This window comes from Oncorhynchus keta, unplaced genomic scaffold (genome assembly GCF_023373465.1).
Source record: "Oncorhynchus keta strain PuntledgeMale-10-30-2019 unplaced genomic scaffold, Oket_V2 Un_contig_17921_pilon_pilon, whole genome shotgun sequence".
Lineage (NCBI taxonomy): Eukaryota > Metazoa > Chordata > Actinopteri > Salmoniformes > Salmonidae > Oncorhynchus > Oncorhynchus keta.
The window spans coordinates 11,455-29,194 of NW_026280651.1; the positions used below are offsets into that span (position 1 = coordinate 11,455).

The 17,740-nt window shown below is 42.8% G+C and overlaps 1 pseudogene; it reads right to left on the minus strand.

Moving 5' to 3' along the window:
- Positions 1-461: 461 nt before the first annotated feature.
- On the minus strand, positions 462-15,680 carry LOC127919940 (synapsin-2-like; annotated as a pseudogene).
- Between the last annotated feature and the right edge of the window lie 2,060 nt (positions 15,681-17,740).

Genomic DNA, 17,740 nt, shown 5'->3' on the forward strand with positions numbered 1-17,740 from the left:
ACCTGGTTGTTGTCCCCAGATTGCCACTATAACCTGGTTGTTGTCCCCAGATTGCCATTATTACCTGGTTGTTGTCCCCAGATTGCCATTATTACCTGGTTGTTGTCCCCAGATTGTTCATGTTGTCCCCAGATTTGCCACTATTACCTGGTTGTTGTCCCCAGATTGCCACTATAACCTGGTTGTTGTCCCAGATTGCCCTATAAGATTGCCATTATTACCTGGTTGTTGTCCCCAGATTACCTGCTGTTGTCCCATTATTACCTGGTTGTCCCCAGATTACCATTATTACTCCGGTTGTTGTCCCCAGATTGCCACCATAACTTGGTTGTTGTCCCCAGATTGCCACTATAACAACCTAACCCAAACCCCTTGTCATTATCCTCAGATTGCTACCTGCTACTCAGTGCCTTGTGCCACCACTACGGATAATGAGTGTCTGGGGACCGACTGGCTGCTGGTTAACAGTCTGAGTGGGAGCAGGCCAGACAGTATGCCTGCATCAAAAGCTCAGACTCTTCCTGCAGCTGGTACCGGAGCGGCCCGCCACCAGAGAATGACTTCATGGACATGTCAGACCCCTGAGAGGGGTAGGATTGGGGTTAGGGAGGTGCTACTTACTCCAGGACAGAGAGAGAAGAGGGCAGGGGCGCTGAGTACACTACTGCTGTGTTCATGTGCTATTTGGAAATTCATACATGCTTGACTGGAAAACTTGAGTTGCTGTTTTCTCATGGAATTATCAATATTACAGTTTCCAACATCCAAAACAACGTTTAGTAGGATTGCTACGTTTCTGATATTCAGAGGAGCACATGAACGGAGCACCAGACACAGAATATCTCTTCCTATTTCCTGACTAGTTCTCCAGAGTCCAGAGGTTCCTTGTATTTCCTCCTCCCTCTGATTTAGGGATGAGGTCTGTCCTGTCACTGTGTATGTATGACTATGAAGCTAACAAGAGACAGGACATGCCCAGACACAACCCATTCAGAAGAGGAGAGATGGAGAGTGATGTATGACTATGAAGCTAACAAGAGACAGGACATGCCCAGACACAACCCATTCAGAAGAGGGGAGAGATGGAGAGTGATGTATGGCAGAAGAGGGGAGGATGGAGAGTGATGTATGACTATTGTGACTATTGACCATTGTGTCCTCCTCCCAGAGCGCTAAGAACCAGCGTGATCCTGGACAACACCCTGTCGTTCTCAACTAACATCAAGGCGGTGGCCCGTTCCTGTAGGTTCATGCTCTACAACATCCGCAGAGTACGACCCTGCCTCACACAGGAAGCGGCGCAGGTCCTAATCCAGGCACTTGTCATCTCCCGTCTGGATTACTGCAACTCGCTGTTGGCTGGGCTCCCTGCCTGTGCCCATTAAACCCCTACAACTCATCCAGAACGCCGCAGCCCGTCTGGTGTTCAACCTTCCCAAGTTCTCTCATGTCACCCCGCTCCTCCGCTCTCTCCACTGGCTTCCAGTTGGGCTTCGCATCCGCTACAAGACCATGGTGCTTGCCTACGGAGCTGTGAGGGGAACGGCACCTCAGTACCTCCAGGCTCTGATCAGGCCCTACACCCAAACAAGGGCACTGCGTTCATCCACCTCTGGCCTGCTCGCCTCCTACCACTGAGGAAGTACAGTTCCGCGCTCAGCCCAGTCAAAACTGTTCGCTGCTCTGGCCCCCAATGGTGGAACAAACTCCCTCCGACCCCAGGACAGCGGAGTCAATCACCACCTTCCGGAGACACCTGAAACCCCACCTCTTTAAGGAATACCTAGGATAGGATAAGTAATCCTTCTCACCCCCCATAAAAGATGTAGATGCACTATTGTAAAGTGGCTGTTCCACTGGATGTCATAAGGTGAATGCACCAATTTGTAAGTCGCTCTGGATAAGAGCGTCTGCTAAATGACTTAAATGTAATGTAAATGAGATCTGCATGGAGGAATGGGCCAAAATACCAGCAACAGTGTGTGAAAACCTTGTGAAGACAGAAAACGTTTGACCTCTGTCATTGCCAACAAAGGGTATATAACAAAGCATTGAGATAAACTTTTTATTGACCAAATACTTATTTTCCAACATAATTTGCAAATAAATTCATTAAAAATCCTACAATGTGATTTTCTGGATTTTTTTTCTCATTTTGTCTGTCATAGTTGAAGTGTACCTATGATGAAAATTACAGGCATCTCTCATCTTTTTAAGTGGGAGAACTTGCACAATTGGTGGCTGACTAAATAATTTTTTTTGCCCCACTGTATATAGATAATTAGGTAGACAGGTAGTTAAGCAGATAGGTAGCTCTTGTGGTTTTGTGTACAGATAGGTATTTAGCTAGATAGGTCGTTAAGTCTTTCTTACCATGTCCTTGTGGTTTGGGTAGAAGGTCTGGTCGATCAGAGGGAACTTGTCAGGGCCTAGTTTCTTACAGGTGGCGATCAGCTGGGCAAACTAGTGGAGGAGTACAGGAGACAGTTAGTAGAGGTGGCATGGGACTAGTGATTAGGCCTGGACTAGGACTGAAGAAGACATGGCAGCTGAACCAAATCCTACAGACTTTTCCTCCAGACACCGGGTAAATGTAAAGAAAAGTTGTAACTAGAGGAACATATGAGGCCAATAAATCTAGAGGTCTCTCCTCCAGACACCTGGTCAATGTTCAGATAAAGCTGTCGAGGAACTGATGAGCCAAATTATTTACAGGACTCTCCTCCAGACACCTGGTCAATGTTCAGATAAAGCTGTAACTGGAGGAACATATGAGGCAAATAAATCTAGAGGTCTCTCCTCCAGACACCTGGTCAATGTTCAGATAAACCTGTAGAGGAACTGATGAGACAAATTATTTACAGGACTCTCCTCCAGACACTTGGTAAATGTTCAGATAAATCTGTAGAGGAACTGATGAGCCAAATTATTTACAGGACTCTCCTCCAGACACTTGGTAAATGTTCAGATAAAGCTGTAACTGGAGGAACATATGAGGCAAATAATTCTCTAAATGATTATCTGTTAGCTGGCTGGGGCACTATGATGGGAAGTACTATTATAAAACAGGTTATTGTGCTGATGGTGCTGCTACAGTGATCTGGTCCATTCACATCCAACATTAAATCAATGCTGTGCTGAGTTATAAGGTCAACTTAAAAGCCAGTTGTAAAAATGTCAGGCTCTGTGTTTAATAGAGGAGCCTATTTCCCACTGTATAGCCTTACCACCCCCTGTGTATGTGTGTGTCTCACCGCCCAGGGGCTTGTCACAGAGGCTGTAGATGGACTCCAGTGAGTTGATGCTGGGGACTCCTGCGTACTGCAGGCCGATGATCATGTTCCTGAAATCCTCATTGTGGGCCATGCTATAGGCATGCTGCCTCATCAAGACAAAGTCAGGTTTAATGGACCTGAGAGGATTAGAGGACAAAGTCAGGCTTGAAGGACCTGAGAGGGTTAGAGGACAAAGTCAGGCTTGAAGGACCTGAGAGGGTTAGAGGACAAAATCAGGCTTGAATGACATGGGAGGGTAGAACATATGTGATTTGATCACATTCAGAAACAGGGTCTGAAGTGATCAATCTGAGACATTAAAACTCTGCTGAGGTAATATCCTGGAAAGCATACAGCCTGGGTGCCCTTAGAAAAATGAATGTGTTACTGGTGGTGAATCGTCGGCAAACATTTGGCAACAAAAATATTTATTGCCACTAGTGGCAAATAGTTCAAAAGTTTTCTGACAGATAATTCTCTCAAGATCCTATTTGAATCTGTGGCAAACCTGAGGCAGAAACATCTAGAGAGCCTTTCGAAAGTATTTAGACCCCATGACTTTTTCCAATTTTTTTTTTACGTTGCAGCATTATTCTAAAATAGATTAGACAAACTATTTCCTCAGCAATCTACACATAATACCCCATAATGACAAAGCAAAAACATTTTTTTGTGCAAAAAAGAAAAAAAACATAAAAAACAAATACCTTATATTACAGTCATGTGTGCATGCAAGTATTCACACCCCTTTGCTATGAGACTCAGAAATTGAGCTCAGGTGCATCCTGTTTCCATTGATCATCCTTGAGAGGTTTCAACAACTTGATTGGAGTCCACCTGTGGGAAATTAAATGGATTGGACATGATTTGGAAATGCACACATCTGTCTATTTAAGGTCCCACAGTTGACAGTGCATGTCAGATGAAAAACAAAGCCATGAGGTTGAAAGGATTTGTCTGTAGCGCTCCGAGACAGGATGGCATCGAGAGACAGATGTGGGGAAGGGCACCAAAACATTTCTGCATCATTCAAGGTCCCCAAGATGAAAATGGCCTCCATCATTCTTAAATGGAAGAGGTTTGGAACTACCAAGACTCTTCCTAGAGCTGGTCGCCCAGCCAAACTGAACAATCAGGGGAGAAGGGCCTTGGTCAGGGAGGTGACCAAGAACACAATGGTCAGTCTGACAGAGCTCTAGTTCCTCTGTGGAGATGGGAGAACCTTCCAAAAGGACAACCACCTCTGCAGCCTTCACCAATTAGGTCTTTATGGCAGAGTGGCCAGACGGAAGCTACTCCTCAGTAAAAGGCACATGACAACCGGCTTGAAGTTTGCCAAACGGCACCTGAAGACTCTCAGACCATGTGAAACAAGATTCTCTGGTGTGATGAAACAAAGAATGAACTCTATGGCGTGAACGTCAAGCGTCTCGTCTGGAAGACAACCTGACACCATCCCTACAGTGAAGCATGGTGGTGGCAGCATCATGCTGTGGGGATGCAGAGATCCTTTATGAAAACCTGCTCCAGAGTGCTCAGGACCTCCAGATTGGGGCTAAGGTTTACCTTCCAACAGGAGTGGCTTTGGGACAGGTCTCTGAATGTCGTTGAGTGGTCAGACTGGACTTGAATCCGATGCAAGATCTCTGGAGATACTTGAAAATAGCTGTGCAGCCACACTCCCCATCAAGCTGACAGCGCTTGAGAGGATCTGCAGTAAAGAATGGTAGATACTCCCTAAATACAGGTGTGCCAAGCTTTAGCGTCATCGCCAAGAAGACTTGAGGCTGTAATTGTGGCAAAAGTGCTTCTACAATGTACTGAGTAAAGGGTCTGAATACATATGTAAATGTGATATTTTAGTTGGATTTGTTATACATTTGCTAACATTTCTTAAAAAAAAAAACGTTTTTGCTTAGTCATTATGGGGTATTGTGTGTAGATTAAGGAAGGGAACAAATGTTTTAATACATTTAGAATAAGGCTGTAGCCTAACAAAATGTGGAAAAAGTCAAGTGGTCGGAACAATTTAGATGGCACTGTATGGCCGCTAGTGGCAAACAGTTCACCAATATCCATTTCTGGTGAACACATGAGCTCCAAGACCAGTAACCATTGACCAATCAAGAGGATTAGAAAAAGCTTGGTTTCCATTTTCCAACAGATATCTAGCTAACTACAGTACCTTCCAAAGTTGTCCGGTGAGTGTCTAACTTATTAATTACACTTTATAATAAACTTTAACATTTTATTAGCTTAACCTCTTAGAACTCTTGCTCTATACTGCCCCTGTTGGAGAAAGTGCGTGCCCATAGTAAACTGAAAATATTTTTCCCCAAAATTGCTAATATATGCATATATATTATATATATATATAAATATTATTGAATAGAAAACACTCTAAAGCTTCTAAAACCGTTTAAATTTTGTCTCTATGTAAAGCAGAAATCTCCAGGGCATGCATTCTCCCAAATGCTCTCTTGTCATGAAAAAGTTGGCCCAACTTTGAAGTCATCTCGCACTTCCCAAACAGCTACCGCTCTGGGAACAGTCTGTACGTGTTCAGCGCGAAGCCTGCTTTCAATGGGGCTTCTCATTGTGAGAATCGCGCGCCGGCTCTCGGATAGCGAAAAAGGTGACTATTCGCGAGCTCTGGCTGGTTATATTTTCTTCAGGATGGATTAAAAAGCGGCTGATGTGTGTTTCTGTTGATGCGTCCGCGATTTCTGTGCACCTTTATAACATGTTAAAGCAATTATGAACATAGTTTGACAAGTTTTCGACATATGATATGTAATTTCGACGTTTTGGTGCGCATCCACTTGAATTTTGCCTACATTTCGACCTAAATGTGGCTATTTTGAGAACCGAAAGACACAGACTGCAAAACTAAACGCTGGTTTGGTAAGTATAATCCCTTCCAGGTCTTTTGATGGAAGAACAGCAAAGGTAAGGGAATATTTATGTGGTAAATTTGGGTTTCTGTCGACTCCAAGATAGAGGAGCGATAATGCTACTTTTGGAGCGCTGACTCCTAGTATAGCCTAGTGAACGCAACCTGTAACGTTAAAAATAAATGTAACACAGCGATTGCATTTAGAAGAAGTGTATCTTCCTATACATATGTAAAACATGCATATTTAGTCAAAGTTTATGATGTGTATTCCTTGTTAGCTGACGTTATCTGCCGGAGCTATCGGCATTTCTCCTGACATTTTAGTAGCATTTTTGAACGATGCATCATTGTAAACAGAGATTTATGGATATATATTGCAGATTATTGAAAAAAATGAATGTACTGTGTAACATGTTATATTACTGTCATCTGATGAAGATTTCAAAAGGTTAGTGAAATGATTTTTCTTTTAATCCTGCGTTTGTTGATTGCATATTTTTTCCTACTTGGCTATGTAAATGAGCTATGTCTATGGTGGTGGTTTGACATAAATATGTGCTATGTTTTCGCCGTAAAACATTTTAGAAATCTGACTTGCTGGGTAGATAAACAACTTGTTTATCTTTCATTTGAGCTATTTTACTTGTTAATGTGTGGAGGTTAAATATTTTTAGGAATATTTTTTCGCATTGTGCGTTATGCTAATGATCTTGAGCCGTAGTCACGAACCCGGATCCGGTATTGGTAGACTGAGGTTAACTCTCTTGGGGATAGTGAGACGCTAGCGTCTAAAATGGCCAATGGCCTCGGGAAATGCATAGCGCCAAATTCAAATAAAACTGTGATAAAATTCAAACTTTCATTAAATCACACATGCAGGATACGCAATTAAAGCTACACTCGTTGTGAATCCAGCCAACATGTCAGATTTGAAAATGCTTTTGTGAAAGCATGAGAAGCTATTATCTGATAGCATACTTACTGAACAGTTGTAAACAAAATAACTAGCGTGGCAGCGCTACAAACGCTGAAATGAATAAAACATGCATTACCTTTGTGAAGGCTTCTTTATTTGCTCAATATCATCACAAACATCTAATTGGTCCTTTTTTTCGAATAATTCTGTCCATGTATACCCAAAATGTCCATTTATAAAGCAGGTTTGATCCAGAAAAAACAGCTTGCCAAACACAACGTCACTACAAAACATTTCAAAAGTTGCCTATAAACTTTGCCAAAAATATTTCAAACTACTTTTGTAATACAACTTTAGGTATTTTTAAACATTATTAATCAATCAAATTGTAGACGGGCCATCTGTATTCAATAGAGCAAGTAAAACAAAACATGCCCCTTTTTCCCCTCTTGCGTAATTTCAACAGTGTAACGTTGTTCCAGGATGTGCCTTCTTCTTCATTGCACCAATGATTAACTCCAACCCAATTCCAAAGACTGGTGACATCCGTGGAAGTCGTAGGAACTGTAAAATGGTCCCTATCAAATATCCCTTGTCAAATACAACTGAGGGAATGGTCAGAGGCAAAAATAATAATAATAATCTGAATAGTTTTTCCTCAGGGTTTTGCCTACATAAGTTCTGTTATAGTCACAGACATGATTGAACCAGTTTTAGAAACTTCAGAGTGTTTTCTATCCACACCTACTAATCATATGCATATAATATATTCCTGGCATGAGTAGCAGGAAGTTGAAATTGTGCACGCTATTTATCCAAAAGTGGGAAATGCTGCCCCTATCCTTATTAATTAAACAACACAATGTAACTCCAAGTCAATCACACTTCTGTGAAATCAAACTGTCCACTTAGGAAGCAACACTGATTGACAATAATGTCACATGCTGTTGTGCAAATGGAATAGACAACAGGTGGAAATTATAGGCAATTAGCAAGACACCCCCAATAAAGGAGTGGTTCTGCAGGTGGTAACCACAGACCACTTCAGTTCCTATGCTTCCTGGCTGATGTTTGGTCACTTTTGAATGCTGGCGGTCCTTTCACTCTAGTGGTAGCATGAGACGGAGTCTACAACACACAAGTGTCTCAGGTAGTGTAGCTCATCAGGATGGGACATCAATGCAAGCTGTGGCAAGAAGGTTTGCTGTGTCTGTCAGCGTAGTGTCCAGAGCATGGGAGGCGCTACCAGGAGACAGGCCACATCAGGAGACGTGGAGGAGGCCGTAGGGGGCAACAACCCAGCAGCAGGGACCGCTACCTCCGCCTTGTGCAAGGAGGAGCAGGAGGAGCACTGCCAGAGCCCTGCAAAATGACCTCCAGCAGGCCACAAATGTGCATGTTTCTGCTCAAACGGTCAGAAACAGACTCCATGAGGGTGGTATGAGGGCCCGATGTCCACAGTGGGGGGTTGTGCTTACAGTCCAACACCGTGTAGGGCGTTTGGCATTTGCCAGGAACACCAAGATTGGCAATTCGCCACTGGCACCTGTGCTCTTCACAGATGAAAGCAGGTTCACACTGAGCACGTGACACAGTCTGAGACGCTGTGGAGAACGTTCTGCTGCCTGCAACATCCTCCAGCATGACCGGTTTGGTGGTGGGTCAGTCATGGTGTGGGGGTGGCATTTTTTGGGGGGCCGAGACAGCCCTCCATGTGCTCGCCAGAGGTAGCCTGACTGCTATTAGGTACCGAGATGAGATCCTCAGACCCCTTGTGAGACCATCGACCGGAAATTGCGGTCACTACAACGCCAAAATATATTCCAAATTAGCTCCATATCGACAGAAACATGGTAAATGTTGTTTATAATCAATCCTCAAGGTGTTTTTCAAACATCTATTCGATAATATATCAACCGACTGGTGGCTTCTTAGAGAAGGGAAAAGAGAGAAACAATGGTCGCATTTGTCCTTTACGCACCAAACACTCTGAGAGACTTCAGCGGATCACCGGACACAATGTTGACGTTCTGGCCTTTCAGTTTATACGTCTGCAACGTTGTGAATGTTTCTGGGCATTCCTTTAGCATATGCATTACGAGATGCATGTCAACCCGCTTCATAAAATAGTACATAAAAAACAATTGTAATGGACCAATCTGCATGAAATATTAGTGAAATATATCCATGAAAAATATAATAGTTATTTCTTAGATAGACTCAAGTATATGGTTTGTAGAATTCTACAGTCCTAGTGAAAGATGTTGACCAATAACTAACTTTCTACACCACTTCCTGCCAATGACACAATAACATTCTAATGGTCTAATACATTTTTTATTTTTTTATTTTTCTATTTTTTATTTCACCTTTATTTAGCCAGGTAGGCAAGTTGAGAACAAGTTCTCATTTACAATTGCGACCTGGCCAACATAAAGCAAAGCAGTTCGACAGATACTGAAAATAAGAATGTGTTCCAACTGACTTGCCTGGTTAAATAAAGGTAAAATAAAAAATAAAAAAATAAAGATACAACGACACAGAGTTACACATGGAGTAAAACAAACATACAGTCAATAATACAGTCTAAACAAGTCTATATACAATGTGAGCAAATGAGGTGAGAAGGGAGGTAAAGGCAAAAAGGCCATGGTGGCAAAATAAATACAATATAGCAAGTAAAACACTGGAATGGTAGTTTTGCAATGGAAGAATGTGCAAAGTAGAAATAAAAATAATGGGGTGCAAAGGAGCAAAATAAATAAATAAATTAAATACACTAGGGAAAGAGTAGTTGTTTGGGCTAAATTATAGGTGGGCTATGTACAGGTGCAGTAATCTGTAAGATGCTCTGACAGTTGGTGCTTAAAGCTAGTGAGGGAGATATGTTTCCAGTTTCAGAGATTTTGTAGTTCGTTCCAAACATTGGCAGCAGAGAACTGGAAGGAGAGGCGGTCGAAGAAAGAATTGGTTTTGGGGGTGACTAGAGAGATATACCTGCTGGAGCGTGTGCTACAGGTGGAGATGCTATGGTGACCAGCGAGCTGAGATAAGGGGGACTTTACCTAGCAGGGTCTTGTAGATGACATGGAGCCAGTGGGTTTGGCGACGAGTATGAAGCGAGGGCCAGCCAACGAGAGTGTACAGGTCGCAATGGTGGGTATTATATGGGCTTTGGGTGACAAAACGGATTGCACTGTGATAGACTGCATCCAATTTGTTGAGTAGGTATTAGGCTATTTTGTAAATGACATCGCCAAAGTCAGGATTGGTAGGATGGTCAGTTTTACAAGGGTATGTTTGGCAGCATGAGTGAAGGATGCTTTGTTATGAAATAGGAAGCCAATTCTAGATTTAACTTTAGATTGGAGATGTTTTGATATGGGTCTGGAAGGAGAGTTTACAGTCTAACCAGACACCTAAGTATTTGTAGTTGTCCACATATTCTAAGTCATAGCCGTCCAGAGTAGTGATGTTGGACAGGCGGGTAGGTGCAGGTAGCGATCGGTTGAAGAGCATGCATTTAGTTTTACTTGTATTTAAGAGCAATTGGAGGCCACGGAAGGAGAGTTGTATGGCATTGAAGCTTGCCTGGAGGGTTGTTAACACAGTGTCCAAAGAAGGGCCGGAAGTATACAGAATGGTGTCGTCTGCGTAGAGTTGGTTCAGAGATTCACCAGCAGCAAGAGCGACCTCATTGATGTATACAGAGAAGAGAGTCGGTCCAAGAATTGAACCCTGTGGCACCCCATAGAGACTGCCAGAGGTCCGGACAGCAGACCTCCCGATTTGACACACTGAACTCTATCAGAGAAGTAGTTGGTGAACCAGGCGAGGCAATCATTTGAGAAACCAAGGCTGTCGAGTCTGCCGATGAGGATGTGGTGATTGACAGGGTCGAAAGCCTTGGCCAGATCAATGAATACTGGCTGCACAGTAATGTTTCTTATCGATGGCAGTTAAGATATCGTTTCAGACCTTGAGCGTGGCTGAGGTGCACCCATGACCAGCTCTGAAACCAGATTGCATAGCAGAGAAGGTATGGTGAGATTCGAAATGGTCGGTAATCTGTTTGTTGACTTGGCTTTCAAGACCTTAGAAAGGCATGGTAGGATAGATATAGGTCTGTAGCAGTTCGGGTCAAGAGTGTCACCCCCTTGAAGAGTGGGGGGATGACCACAGCTGCTTTCCAATCTTTGGGAATCTCAGACGACATTAAAGAGAGGTTGAACAGAGGCTAGTAATAGGGGTGGCAACAATTTCGGCAGATAATTTTAGAAAGAAAGGGTCCAGATTGTCTAGCCCGGCAGATTTGTAGGGTCCAGTATTTTCATTTTCAGAACATCAGCTGAATGGATTTGGGAGAAGGAGAAATGGGGAAGGCTTGGGCGAGTTGCTGTTGGGGGTGCAGTGCTGTTGACCGGGGTAGGAGTAGCCAGGTGGAAAGCATGGCCAGCCGTAGAAAAATGCTTATTGAAATTCTCAATTATGGTGGATTTATCAGTGGTGACAGTGTTTCCTATCTTCAGTGCAGTGGGCAGCTGGGAGGAGGTGTTCTTATTCTCCATGGACTTTACAGTGTCCCAGATCTTTTTTGAGTTAGTGTTGCAGGAAGCAAATTTCTGCTTGAAAAAAGCTAGCCTGGCTTTTCTAACTGCCTGTGTATAACGGTTTCTAGCTTCCCTGAACATATTTGATATATGGACGAATAATAATTTGGTTGTGTTTATGAAGATCTTAAAGTAACATTAGAATACTAAAAACATTTTAAGAGAACATAATAGCATTTTCATTAGTTACTCAAGTCTATAAGTAAAAATAAAAACCACTAGTGCAAGAGTTAAATCTATCACAAAGAAATACATTCTAATGTAATTTTGGCAGGACTAAAGAAACATTGTAGAAATAAGAACATGTATTAAAAAAACAATCGCATATTTTAGATTATTATGTTAGTAAGCAGCTTACTAGCTAGAGCACTGCTGCCACGCAAGTGGTCATGTGCTGAAATCATGGACAGTGCGGATATTCTTGGAAAAAGTGATATTTGGAAATAGAGCTGCACCTCTCAAATTTTGAGAGCAATTTGACAAAGGAACGTGTCACAGAAACGGAGAATATGCTCTTACTGATATTATAGCAAATGTTTTACCTGCATGTGACTCTGAAGGAGGATTTGATAAAGTGACGCTCTGTCAATTCCAAATGGCGCCTATCTCTTCATGTGCAATTTGAAAACTGATAATTTTGTAACTCAGACTATTGTCAATTTAATCTTGTCTATAGGCTAACTCTTATTATGTGTGAAATTAGTTTTGGTAGTCTCAATGGGCTGGCTGTGCAGGCTGACTTCCCCTCGCTCATCAAGTTGAATAGAGTCAGGACATGTTTAGCATGATTGTAAAGGTCTACTGCAACACATAGCATGTTTTCGTTTCCCAAAAGATAAGTCTGACTAGTAATAGAGTTATAGTAAATAAAACAGCCCTGTAACAGCTTCTTTTTTACAAAGTAAAACATAAAAAGACATCTACATGCAACCCGCATGGTCAAATAATTTGCTATAAACATGAGTGCCAGCGCTGATAAATAGCCATAGCAAACTGATCATTACACTATTGTTCTAAATTAAATCATCCTCTTCACACTCCTTATCATTCAATTAGGCCTCATTTAAATTTGATTGAAGTAATGTGCACAATTATTGCCCATTCAACCATTTGTCATTCATTCAGTGAGGAGACACATTAGCGCCAGGTTGGGTACCAACGAGCTACATTGTATTGTCTCAGCGGGTTAACTTTTGGGATAGGAGGCAGTATTCGGAAGTTTGATGACTGAGGTGCCCAAAGTAAACTGCCCGTTACTCAGGCCCAGAAGCTAGGATATGCATATAACTGGTAGATTTGGATAGAAAACACTCTAAAGTTTTAAACTCTTTAAACAATGTCTGTCAGTATAACAGAACTGATATGGCAGGCGAAAACCTGAGAAAATCCATCCAAAGAAGTGGGATTTTGATGTGGGTAGTTTTCAATTGAATGCCTATACAGTATGTAATGGGTTAGGACCCAGATTGCAGTTCCATGGCTTCCACTAGATGTCAAGTCTTTAGACATTGTTTCAGGCTTGTTTTCTGAAAAATGAGGAAGAATGAGACCATTGTCAGTGGACTGTAGAATGAAGCAGAGATGGTTTGCGCGCGTGACCAATTGCGCGCCCTTCGTTGTTTTTCCTTTCTATTGAATACACTATTGTCCGGTTGAAATATTATGGATTATTTAGACAATAGACAACCTGAGGCTTAATTATAAACCTTGTTTGACATGTTTCAACAAACTTTATAGGTACTATTCGTCTGCATGCTGTGACCGCCTTTGAGCCAGTGGATTACTGAACTAAACGCGCCAAAAAAAACAGAGTTTTGGGATATAAAGAGGGACTTTATTGAACAAAACAAACATTTATTGTCTAACAGGGTCTTTTGAGACTGCAACCAGATGAAGGTTATCAAAGGTAAGTGATTCGTTTTATCTCTATTTCTCACTTTCGTGACTCCTCCATTTGGCTTGAAAATGTTAGTATGCTTTTGTATGCGGGGCGCTGTCCTCAGATAATCTCATTGTATGCTTTCCCCGTAAAGCCTTTTTGAAATCTGACACAGCGGCTGGATTAACAAGAAGTTCATTTTTAAGCCGATGTATAACACTTGTATCTTTTTATGAATTAATTTCTGTATTTTGAATTTGGCACTGCAATTTCACCGGATGTTGTCGAGGTGGGTTTGCTATGGAACACCTATCCATTGAAAATTGGTTCCAAATGCTTTTCTGTTAGTGATTTCAAAATTAAGGAATGTTAAATACCAACATTTAGGAAAAGTCAGGAAGGAGCAGGACTTTGTTGTCTTATAATTAAAAATATATAATCATTTACAAAATCAAATGTCAGATACGAGAGGTTGAACAGACTAGTAATAGGGGTTGCAACAATGGCGGCGGATAATTTTAGAAAGGGAGGGCCCAGATTGTCTTGCCCAGCTGATTTGTAGGGGTCCAGGTTTTGCAGCTCTTTAAGGTGCTCTTATTCTCCATGGACTTTACAGTGTCCCAGAACTTTTTGGAGTTAGAGCTACAAGATGCAAATTTCTGTTTGAAAATTTTTAGCCTTTGCTTTCCTAACAAAAAAGCCAAATGTATTGGTTCCTGACTTCCCTGAAAATGTGCATATTGCGGGGACTATTTGATGCTAGTGCAGTACGCCACAGGACGTTTTGTGCTGGTCGAGGGCAGTCAGGTCTGGAGTGAACCAAGGGCTATATCTGTTCTTAGGTCTACATTTTTAGGAACATTACTTTAAAAGAACAACCAGGCATCCTCTAATGACGGGATGTGGTCAATATCCTTCCAGGATACCCGGGCCAGGTTGATTAGAAAGGCCTGCTCTCAGAAGTGTTTTGGGGAGCATTTGACAGTGATGAGGGGTGGTTGTTTGACCACGGACCCATAACGTATACAGGCAATGAGTTAGTGATCACTGAGATCCTGATTGAAAACAGCAGAGTTGTATTTGGAAGGCAGGTTGGTCAGGATAATATCTATGAGGGTGCCCATGTTCATGGATTTATGGTTGTACCTGGTGGGTTCCTTGATAATTTGTGTGAGACTGAGGGCATCGATCTTAGATTGTAGGACGGTGTTAAGCATATCCCAGTTTAGGTCACCTAACCGAACAAACTCTGAAGCTAGATGGGTGGCGATCAATTCACAAATTGTGTCCTGGGCACAGCTGGGAGCTGAGGGTGGTCTGTAACAGGCAGCAACAGTGAGAGACTTATTTCTGGAGAGATTTATTTAAAAAAAATTGAAGCTCGAACTGTTTGGCATAGACCTGGAAAGTATGACAGAACTTTGCAGGCTATCTCTGCAGTAGGGTTATATATATATAGATTGCAATTCCTCCCCCTTTGGCAGTTCTATCTTGACAGAACATGTTGTAGTTGAATGTATTTGGCTAAGGTGTATGTAAACTTCTGACTTCAACTGTATGTAAATCTGATAATTATGTTTTTTATTTGTAATACATTTGTAAAATTTCTAAACCTGTTTTTGCTTTGTCGTTATGGGATATTTTTTCCGCATGTTAAGTTTGCTGCAAATAAACGCAGTTGACTGCGAGGACGTTTATTTTTTGCCGAGTTTTTGACTGCAATTATTACTGATATTAATACAGATATTTGGACTGTACTTCTACCGCTCTAATATGGGTAGAATTCCTAGAAGCCCATATTTAATCTAAAATAGGACCTCCATTAGTTACAATCACAGCTGTGTTCAATATGGCCCAGCTGCCCTGAGTGGATTGTATGCATGTTGGCGTGTAATAAATAACCTTTGATTTAAGGGCTCAGAGCACTTAGATGGTGCTTAGTAGTAGACTACATACACACACTGAGGAACTGCACCCAGCTCACACAAGCAGGTCTCTGGATGGAAACTCACCTCACCACTGTGGTTCCGTTCCTGATCAACTGTATGTCCACGTTACACGACCCGTTGGCATGGGATACCAGGTTGATCTCTGAGAACGCCGCCTGACACACACACACACACACACACACACACACACACACACACACACACACACACACACACATTTTTAACACTATTTGAATCCACCAATCAAATTTACAAAAAAAGGATCCAAACATCTCAAAAGTCACTGTCTGCATGGCACACAAGGGTACAGAAAGCAGATCCTTTTCCAAAAAGCTAGGCTGCCCACGACAGCTGAAAAGAGCAGTACCTAGCCAATTGCTTTGCCCTAGTTGTTGTCAGGCCCGCAATCTGGAGGCAGCGCACTGTAAGCCTGTGTATGTGTCCGAGACTCCTGAATACCAGCGCCACCAGCTTGCACCTACTACGTGTAGCTGTCAATTGAGCAGCCCACTTCCAAAATGAGCACATCCCCATGGCCTCCCGTCCAACAACAATATCTGGTTTTATTTGGCATACAGGAAAACACATCAACCTCATCATACCAGCATCCCCTAAACACTAACCTCCAAACGAGCTTCAATGCCATACAGCACTCCTTCCGTGGCCTCCAACTGCTCTTAAACGCGAGTAAAACCAAATGCATGTTAACCGATCGCTGCCTGCACCCATGCCCGACTAGCATCACCACCCTGGATGGTTCCACTCTGAATATGTGGACATCTATAAGTACCCTATGTCTGGCTCAGACTGCAAACTCTCCTTCCAGACTCACATCAAACATCTCCAATCGAACAAATCAAGAGTCGGCTTTCTATTCCGCAACAAAGCCTCCTTCACTCACGCCGCCAAGCTTACCCTAGTGAAACTGACTATCCTACTGATCCTCGACGATGTCATCTACAAAATGGCTTCCAACACTCTACTCAGCAAACTGGATGCAGTCTATCACAGTGCCATCCGTTTTGTCACTAAAGCACCTTATACCACCCACCACTGCGACTTGTATGCTCTAGTCGGCTGGCCCTCACTACATATTCGTCGCGGGACCCACTGGCTCCAGGTCATCTACAAGTCCATGCTAGGTAAAGCTCCGCCTTATCTCAGTTCACTGGTCACGATGGCAACACCCATCCGTAGCACGCGCTCCAGCAGGTGTATCTCACTGATCATCCCTAAAGCCAACACCTCATTTGGCCGCCTTTCGTTCCAGTTCTCTGCTGCCTGTGACTGGAACGAATTGCAAAAATCGCTGACGTTGGAGACTTTTATCTCCTCACCAACTTCAAACATCTGCTATCTGAGCAGCTAACCGATCGCTGCAGCTGTACATAGTCTATCGGTAAATAGCCCACCCATTTTACATACCTCATCCCCATAACGTCTTTTTTTTCTTTTTTTTTCTACTGTGTTATTCACTTGTTAATTGTTTACTCCATGTGTAACTCTGTGTTGTCTGTTCACACTGCTATGCTTTATCTTGGCCAGGTCGCAGTTGTAAATGAGAACTTGTTCTCAACTAGCCTACCTGGTTAAATAAAGGTGAAATAAAAAATAAAATTTTAATTTAAAAAATTGTGCAAGTTCTCCCACATAAAAAGATGAGAGAGGCCTGTAATTTTCATCATATGTACACTTCAACTATGACAGACAAAATGAGAAAAAAAATCCAGAAAATCACATTGTAGGATTTTTAATTAATTTATTTGTAAATTATGGTGGAAAGCCTCCCGGGTCTCGCAGTGGTTAAGGGCGCTGTACTGCAGCGCCAGCTGTGCCATCAGAGTCCCTGGGTTCGCGCCCAGGCTCTGTCATAACCGGCCGCGACTGGGAGGTCCGTGGGGCGACGCACAATTGGTCTAGCGTCGCCCGGGTTAGGGAGGGCTTGGTCGGTAGGGGTGTCCTTGTCTCATCGCGCACCAGCGACTCCTGTGGCGGGCTGGGCGCAGTGTGCGCTAGCCAAGGTGGCCAGGTGCACGGTGTTTCCTCCGGCGCATTGGTGCGGCTGGCTTCCGGGTTGGATGCGCACTGTGTTAAGAAGCAGTGCGGCTTGGTTTGGGTTGTGTATCGGAGGACGCATGACTTTCAACCTTCGTCTCTCCCGAGCCCGAGCCCGCACGGGAGTTGTATCGATGAGACAAGATAGTAGCTACTACAA